The 9,328-nt window shown below is 36.8% G+C and overlaps 1 pseudogene; it reads left to right on the top strand.

Moving 5' to 3' along the window:
* Window positions 1-4,219: 4,219 nt before the first annotated feature.
* On the top strand, window positions 4,220-6,371 carry LOC125233515 (annotated as a pseudogene).
* Window positions 6,372-9,328: the final 2,957 nt, after the last annotated feature.

Genomic DNA, 9,328 nt, shown 5'->3' with positions numbered 1-9,328 from the left:
ATTTACTTGTATCTTTTATGCATTTAAACTGACAAAGTGGCTTTATAGCAATCGACAAAGTGGGACGTTTTCACGTCCACACTCACATATTTTAGTTGAAAGTATTTTTAAATAGATTGCATGGGAAGTTTTTTGTTGATAACTCAAAAACGGTGGCTCACAGCCCAAAATAATGGTATACAGAAATAATCTACATAATATTTCCTACAAGAAAGGTTTTATAAGAGTTTTCGCTAGGATCAATATTAGTTGGAAATTATTTTTAAATAGATTTCATTGGCCGTTTTTGTAAATACCTCGTAAACGGTGGCCCACAGCTAAATAAAATGTTCACGAGAAAAAATTTAAATAAAATTTTCTATAAGAAAGGTTCTATACGTTTTTTCGCTAGGATCAATTTTTTAGTTGGAAAGTATTTTTAAATAGATTACATGGGCCGCTTTTTGTAAATAATTCGAAAACGGTGGCTCATAACCGGAAATAATCTATATAATATTGCCTACTAGAAAGGATATATAAGAATTTTCGCTGGGATCAATATTTTAGTAGGAAAGTTTGTCTTATAATTCTTTCTGAAGTGCAAATTTAGGAGTTTCAACTCAAATCTCAAAATCGATCAACAAAAAGCGGCCCATTTAATGTCGCCAGTATCCTTGGTACAATGCCTCAAGGGCCTATTTTAGACATTAGCTAGCTTTTAAGTTTAGTCTTAGTTTCTTATATAATTATGTAAATATGTTCATGTAAATAAAGAGATAAAAACATTAAAAAAAAAAAATGTTATCTGCAAAAGTATTGTTTGACTAGAAGACTATTATGCTCATCAACATTATGACAAGAAACAATTCGGTATTACAAAAATCTGCGAAATGATTTATGCCAAAGCATATTCTGCGTAAGGTGTTTCTGCCAAACGTGACTTCTGCCAAGAACTATTATACGAATCAAATGAGTAAAAAGTTTCTGCCAGAGAATAGTGAACCTATATAAGTTTTTTCGCTAGGATCAATTTTTTAGTTGGAAAGTATTTTTAAATAGACTACATGGGCAGTTTTTTGTTGATAACTCAAAAACGGTGGCACACAGCCAAAAATGATGTTACACAGAATTAATCTACATAATATTTCCTACAAGAAAGGTTCTATAAGATTTTTCGCTAGGATCAATGTTTTAGTAGGTAAGTTTTTTGAAATAGATTACATGAAATAGATAACATTTGTGCATAATATGTAGGAGGCATAAAGTTGCAATTCGCTATTTGATAGCGAGTTGGATGTGTTTGGGATGCAAGATACCTAACACTCCTCCTCGCTTCGCTCGTCGTCGTACCTAATAGTGACTCTGGGGCAGTTTTTCTTTTTTGATAGCGTGTAATAATTCTGCTATTGTAATATTATGCTATAAGATTATTATGGTACATACAATCACGCTAAATCAAATTTGACCAAAGTAATGTTCTGTAAAACAATATTCTGCCAAATGTATCTTATGCGTGGTAGTAATAATGCCAACTAAGTTTTCTGCGAAATTACCATTCGACCGAATGTTTTTTCTGCGAAACATGTTATGCTAAGTGTGTTTTTGGCCAAAATTATTCTGCCAGATGAGGGTAACCCTTTTATGATATGTGTATGAGGGTGGATTTGAATAATTCATCTAATCAACCATACATTTTGATCCTTGAGGCAATCAAACCATATTTAAAGGTGGTGCAAAGTTACCCATGGGGGAGCAAAATAGCTCCGTTTTACTGTATTGTAACAAACAAACAATTCGACTGAAAGTGTTACTGCGAAACATGTTATGCGAAGTGTGTTTCGGACTAAAATTATTCTGCCAGATGAGGGTAACCCCTTATAATAACCTTTCTTATAGGAAATTTTATGTAGATATTTTCTGTTTAACAAAGTTTTTTGCTGTGTGCCACCGTTTACGAGGTATTGACGAAAAACGGAGCATGTAATCGATTAAAAAAAACTTTCTTACTAAATTATCCACTTATATATTGTTCCTATCGAAAAAACGTACATAACCTTTCTTGTAGACAATTTAATGTAGATATTTTCTGTTTACCATATTTTTTTGCTGTGGGCCACCGTTTACGAGTTATTTACGGAAAACTAAAAAATTGACTTTCAAGATCGAATGGCTGGGTATGGACCCCACCTCATGTCATGGCATTATTTTTCCATGGCTATTTAGACCCTCATCTTTTATTGGTAAAAATGACAAATTGCCTCAAGAACCTTTTTTGGATTATTTTTTTACCACTTTGCACTGTTCTGGCACGGTGAAGGACCCGGCCAAATGATCTAGAATAAATACTATGCGACTTCTGAGGAACTCTACTTTCACGTTGCCTCAAACACCTTTTTTGGGCCTCAAAAAATTAAAGACGAGAGAAGTTATCAGTAGAGACCTGAAATGTGGTACCAATATGTATATCAATCACGCCGACAATGTAGTAAAATTAAAAGTGAAAAAAAATATAATTATATTAGAATACCCTCCCGTACATGTAAAGTGGGGAGTGAATTTTTTTTTTCATTTCAATCCTAATTATCCTAATCCTATTTTTCCATTTTTTCCTTTAATATAAAAATATTTTTAATATTTTCATAAATAATGGCTCTAAAAAGAAAAAAATAAGTGTGCCCCCCTCTAACTTTTGAACAACAACTTGAAAAAGTCTTTCTAGTATAATTATTTTCAACTTGATAGGTTAAACAGGTTTTGAAAAAAATATACGGGAAACTACGGAACCCTATACTGAGCGTGACCCGACACGCTCTTGGCCGGTTTTTAGGATCGGTGATCCAATTTGTGTGCGCCCTGTAAGCTAGCAAGCCAATCCAATGCGACCCCCGAATCCCCCAATGTTCTAGCTTTTTGAGTAGGATGGTAAGGTAACTGAGACAGTGTCAAAGGCCTTGCTTCTTGTATATCTTAATTCCCTTTATACACCGTGGGAGTGAATAAGCCGAAATATACTATTTAACCACCCATTTTTTGTGTAAATCAAAAAAAAGATATTACATGAATTTTGTTTCTGAATGTATTTTCACGTAAAAAGTAAATGTTTTTCATAAAACTAGCACTTGAAACGAGTTTTAACTTTTTTTTCTAAAAACTTCATTCTTGAAAGATTTTACTTTTTACTTTTTGACATTTATCAATGAGGATAGTGACGCCGTGGCTTGCGTGGGCGATGGTCGCGCGACGGCGATGCGACGCATACGAAATCAAATCTTATCGATATGGAAGTAGACGATGCGATGAGACCATAATCTCCATAGTGGCATCAACTCCCGTAAAGGATCTTTTTACTGACTAACAATAACATCTTTTTTCAATTGGTAATAACTCTGAAGCTAGGCAATATCCAGAAAAGTATAAGTACATAACATTATAGTCTCTAAAAGTGGTCAGGAATACACTGTTAAAATCTTTTGACGATGTTAAAAATATTTAGGGTCTGTTTAACAATGTCTTACTAAAGTATAGCTAATCAATAAATTATTTTACCAAAAACCGGCCAAGTGCGAGTCGGGCTCGCGCACAAAGGGTTCCGTAGCAGCAAATATAATAAACTTATTATGTCAATTTATACACCTGCCAAAATTACAGTTAAATCAACCTATCTCAAAAACTATAAGAGATACTTTGATCAAACCAAAAATCGTTGAAAGAGTTAATTAGCATGCATCACCTCTATTTTTTTTAGAATTTTATACCCCGTAGTTATAAAAATAGAGGGGGGGACATACTTTTTACGACTTTGAGAGCTGATATCTCAAAAACCGTTCACTTTAAGAAAAATGTTTTTTAGAAAACTTTATATCATTTTAAAAGACCTTTCCATTGATACCCCACACGGGTATGTACATCGAAAAAAAAAATTTTCATCCCTCAGTTACATGTATGGGGGCCCCACCCCCAATTCTTTTTTTTTACTATTTAGTGTCATAATTTTGTAGCGGTTCATACAACACATATTCCCATCAAATTTCATCACTGTAGTACTTATAGTTTCCGAGTAAATCGGCTGTGACAGACGGACAGACGGACAGACGGACAGACGGACAGACGGACATGACGAAACTATAAGGGTTCCGTTTTTGCCATTTTGGCTACGGAACCCTAATAAAAATTGTCAATTTGTTAATTGCACAAACTGCTAAGAAGATACTACGTTAATTGTAAGTTACAGCTGGCAACATTGTATATTGACGTTTCTCACGTTTCGATTTACGGAATACGTGGTCCATATTATAACGCCTTTTGAAATTTTGCACATTTTATTGATTTTATACATGATTATGTATTTAATATTGATTACTTTAAATGTATATTCTTCCTACAACATTGTTCAATGATACAACTTTTTTAAGAAATTTTATGTGGATGAAGATGAAACGTAATGCAAATGTCAAAGAAAGAAAATAATTTTAGTTTAACTTATGAATCATAAACATACTGCTAAAAATTCTAAACTTCAGGTCTAATAATATAAACTACATCTAAGTATTTTGCAGTCCACAGGATAATTGAGGGAAGTTAGTTCTGAGATGATGAAAATAATATATGGTCTCAAAGGAAGTCGGCCTCATTGTGAACAAGACGAAATCCCGCTTTATGTAAGTTATTATATGTTAATATGACATGTCTGGCCAGTGTAGTGACCCTGCTTAAAGCTTCGGGCTATATTAATAGACTACATAGTGTCCCACTGCTGGGAAAAGGCCTCACCCATGGATCTCCATTTGTCACGGTCTTGAGCAATCTCTGACTCGTCGCATTGTGGCAATTTTTGCTCAACTCTGTGTGTGCATGAGACAGACATTGTCCGGCCCATCCATACTAATGGGAAAGTGTGTGTATCTGTTTGTTTGTCCGTCCTTCACAGCAAAATGGAGTGACAAATTGATGTGATTTTTTAAGTGGAAATAGTGGAAGAGACAGAGAGTGACTTATATGAAGCCTCGGGCAAAAGCTAGTAATATTTATTTTATATACTATCAATTTTTTTCCCATTGTTTTTATGCAATTCTATTCTGAAACATTACTTTGTTATAGATAAACCAAGGCAGGTTGGAAAAGTCCAGAAGCAAATTTTAGAAGAAAAATATTGTACTGAATAACTACAATGGGCCATTGAAGAAGAGAAGACGGCACAAGAGGGAAATATGGGCCTTAGAAAAAGATATCACGCCTCTATCCCATAAAGAGGTAGGCAGAGCACATGAACTACTAAGTTTCTGTGCCACTCTTGGCAAAAAGGGGTGGAAAGAAATCCAAATTATGACATTGAAGAAGTGAAGACTAAATAAGTAAACCAAAGGCCCCAAGAATATAAAAGACTGCAATGAAATTGTCAAGAAGAGGGTGCGAGAGCAGAACATATGGGCTACTTGCTATGGAATGATGAATTCTACCTTCAAGTGGATGGCGTGACAATGGGGTCTCCTGTGTCTTCAGTAGTTGCCGACATCTTTATGGAGGACTTCGAGGAGACAGCACTCTCATTGGCTGCCGTCCAGCCGAAGATATTCAAAAGATATGTAGATGGCACTTTTACTATGCTTCCTAAAAGTAGTGTTTCAACTTTCTTCATAGTTCACTATGGATAGAATTTAAATGGTCATACGATACAATTTACTATGGATAAAGACTGTTCTCGTCCCTTCATGAATGTTCTCATTTTGAGGAATCCTGATAATAGCTTAGGTTACACTGTGTATAGAAAACCTACTCATACTGATAGGTACATAAATGGCCAATCTCACCACCATCCCTGTCAACTAGCTACTATGGGCAAATCTTTGTTTCAGGGAGCTCAGAGGATATGTGACAACCAGAATTTGGCCGCGGAGCTTCGACATGCCAGGCAGGCGCTGTTGACGAAAAAGCTCAAGATACTGCATGTCAAGCAGAAGGCCTGTTTGAAGATCCCTACAGTCGAGCGCCAGCTTGCTATTTTGCCTTTTCTTAGAGGGGTCACATATAGGATCAGTCACATCTTGAAACGGACTTTCATTAAAACTTATTTGAAGCCCATGAAGAAGATGTCACAATTCCTGAGGTCTATGAAGTGTCAAACTCCTCTACAAAATGCAGGAGGGTACAGGTTAGACTGTGAGTGCGGCCTGTCATATGTAGGGCAGACGAAACGAAGTATTTCCACATGGGTGAAGGAACACATAGCGGATGTCAAGCACCGTTGGCAAAGGTCTGCAGTCTCTGAACATGTCATGGATAAAGTCAATCACGCTATAAAGTTTGATAAGCTGTTTCTTGCTAAGGAGAAGCGGTATCTACCCAGAATGTATGGTGTTGGACATTCGCCATTTGGTTTTGCAAATTTTGTGTAGATTAACTAATTAATTGTTTTTACATACCTAGTAATGTAAAATTTGTTAAATATTGTATAACTAGCTTTATTAACTGTGTCTTCATTAATATTTCTTGTATGTGGGTAGCTTTTGCACATTGTAATTTTTCCTCAGTTGACCACAAATGCTGTAAAGTGTTCGAAACGTCGGGATGAATGGTAAATTCATTATACGCGATATAATCCGTTTCCATAGTTTTATTGTGTCTAAATGAATTCAACAAATAATCTCTATAATACTGTCTTCGGTTACTACATTACTTATTTATGACAATAATCCTAGAATCTATATGTAATATGGATATTATAAGATAACGGATATCGAATGATGAAAGTGATAGAAACCAAATAAGCAACAAATAGTTTATCGTTAGGCCTGATTTAGACGGCGTGCGAACTCGCATGCGATTTTAATCACATTGCGGGCTGTTGATGTTACATACAATTATGCACAGCCATCAAATACAGCAATGTAATAAAACTCGTATGCGAGTTCTCGTACGTATGTATGTAATAGGTATGTATGAAGTTCAGGGAGCATTATAAAGTGGCGCGGACGACAACATCAACTTCATACAAATTAGTCGCGCGGACCGTCCGCGTGACACTAAAACCAGCCTTAATGCTAGTGGCATAGGACTATGAATTTCGTAGAATACCAGTAGCATGTATTGTAATGTGTGATTAAGATAATGTTTACTGGCATAGTATAGGCAATTCAGTAAAACAGTACCGGGGCGAACGTGTTAAGATGTAAAAGAAATACGTATGGCGAGTTTCTTGTCAGTCCCATAGTTGAATACTGTAAAACAGTTTAAGAAATTTAAATTTTCTCGAGTCAGTTATGGAGGGTTAGGGGTCTTAGAGCCAGTGTAAAGACTGATTCGGAAAAAAAGCAGCAGCACCGATTTTAGATTATTTATTTTGTGATCATTTTAAAGCAGTGCATTTTTATAATAATCTGTAGTTCGGTAGATCCTATTGTGTAAAATTAAATATAATCGTATGTATTCTAAGTAAAAGATCGAATTCAAGTTTCCACCTATTATATTACCTTATCTCCAACATTTATGAACGACGCGACGCGACGTCTTCTGAAATAGTTTATGAGGTAAGTATTTTCTTTTAGTTTATGAGTCACTTAATGTTGAATGAGTTTATGAGTAGCTACGTTGATAAATTTTATTGTCTGTTTGCCATCTTTACATGAATTGTATCCCATACAAAAACGTGTGTTACGCTTGCTTGGAAAGGCTTCTTAACTACCCAAGATAAGATCCAGTTAGTTAATAGCGTACCTATGGCGTAAGGTCGCAATTCCGATCACACGTTGTATCTTTCCTAGTAAGTCCGTTTTCACATTATCCGATCCGATATCGGATGTCGGAAGGATTTCGATGAAAACAATCCAAGATGGCGCCTGTAATGTATGCGATATCGGTCTTGCCTCCGATATCGGACCCTTTTCAGTCCACCCGCTGCCGTCGCGGCCATAGTCAAAGTGCAGTTCAGTGTAAGCAAAGACAGTGTACAGATATACCACTTACGGTATTAGTGTTAGATAGTACCTACTAATGAATCCTATTGCTGTTGTTCTAATTAGCCAGGCCTGAACCCTTCACCGTCTTTTAAGAGTGCCAACTTATTGGGAACCTCAAGCTAAATAGTCTGCGCTCAGTAAAGGGAACACCATCACACCCTTTACCAGTTCCACAATATATATAATATTAATGTGGTCTGTGGTTTGGCTCGAACCCCACTGATGCACACGCCGCTACGTACGGGATGCGCACGTTATACTCGTAGGTACCTAATAATACCTAAGAAAATTTCAAATAAATAGTAGTTGAAACAAAATTACTCGAACTAAATTTTCGATGATTTGTTGTCGATGAAAAGTTTATCGGCGAAACAAGGGTACATGTGTGCCATGCCTAGGAATACCGCCTTTTCCATCTGACCTATTCATCAGGGTCTACAGAACCTAACTTCAAGTTGGGGAGTAGTACTCCCCAGTCGGACCCCTTTTAAACCCATATTTCTGGTAAACTACATGTACAGTACATTTAATTTCCGACGAGGTACAAGAGGTACGTCAGAGGTACATTCCACCATGGTAATCTGAGCACAATAAAGCGAGGTGGTACGGCTGCAGAGTATCACGCCGTGGCTTCGGCTGATGAAAACATCCAGCGAGCCCGATTTCGATCGAACGTCCATGCGCTCAAGGCCACGTCCACGACCTTCGACCGATAGTTTGCACGGTTAAGTGTATATTCATTATCCAGATCCGCGTCCACGGTCGCGCGACGACGGACGTCCGCGTAGTATGTTCCTAGCTTTAATCTCAGAACAGAAAACTATTACAGCTAGGAACATACTACGCGGACGTCCGCCGTCGAGCGACCGCGACCGCGACCGATCAGTGTGCACGGTCTTCGGGACGTGGCTTCGGCTGACCAAAACATCCAGCGAGCCAGATTTCGATCGGACGTCCATGCGCTCAAGGCCACGTCTGCGACCGTCGACCGATAATTTGCACGGTTAAGTGTATATTCATTGTCCAGATCTGCGTCCGCCGTCTAGCGACCGCACCTAAAGAATAGGATGCATATAGTTTACTTTGTTCTTATTTATTGACAGACTTGTTTGACAGACTATAGTTTAATCAAGAAATAACAATTTTGAATTTTCTCGAGAATAACCGAATGTGAAATCTCCAAAAGAGGAGTAGAAAAACAATGTAAAAAAATCTAGCTTAAACATTTACACTGTTTATAATTTACCGTAATGTTATGCCCTTATAAATAGACTCATTGAAAGAGTGCTAATTTTGTGATATCGCAGCAAAATTATCAAACGTATATTTAAAACGGTCAATGACTGTAATGTTGATGTGAAATGTTCAATAAACGTAAATATTACAAATTGGTGCAA

Source organism: Leguminivora glycinivorella, chromosome 14 (genome assembly GCF_023078275.1).
Source record: "Leguminivora glycinivorella isolate SPB_JAAS2020 chromosome 14, LegGlyc_1.1, whole genome shotgun sequence".
In the NCBI taxonomy this organism is placed as follows: domain Eukaryota; kingdom Metazoa; phylum Arthropoda; class Insecta; order Lepidoptera; family Tortricidae; genus Leguminivora; species Leguminivora glycinivorella.
Note: the sequence above shows the minus strand (reverse complement) of the source record. Positions and strands in the feature narration are given on the sequence as shown.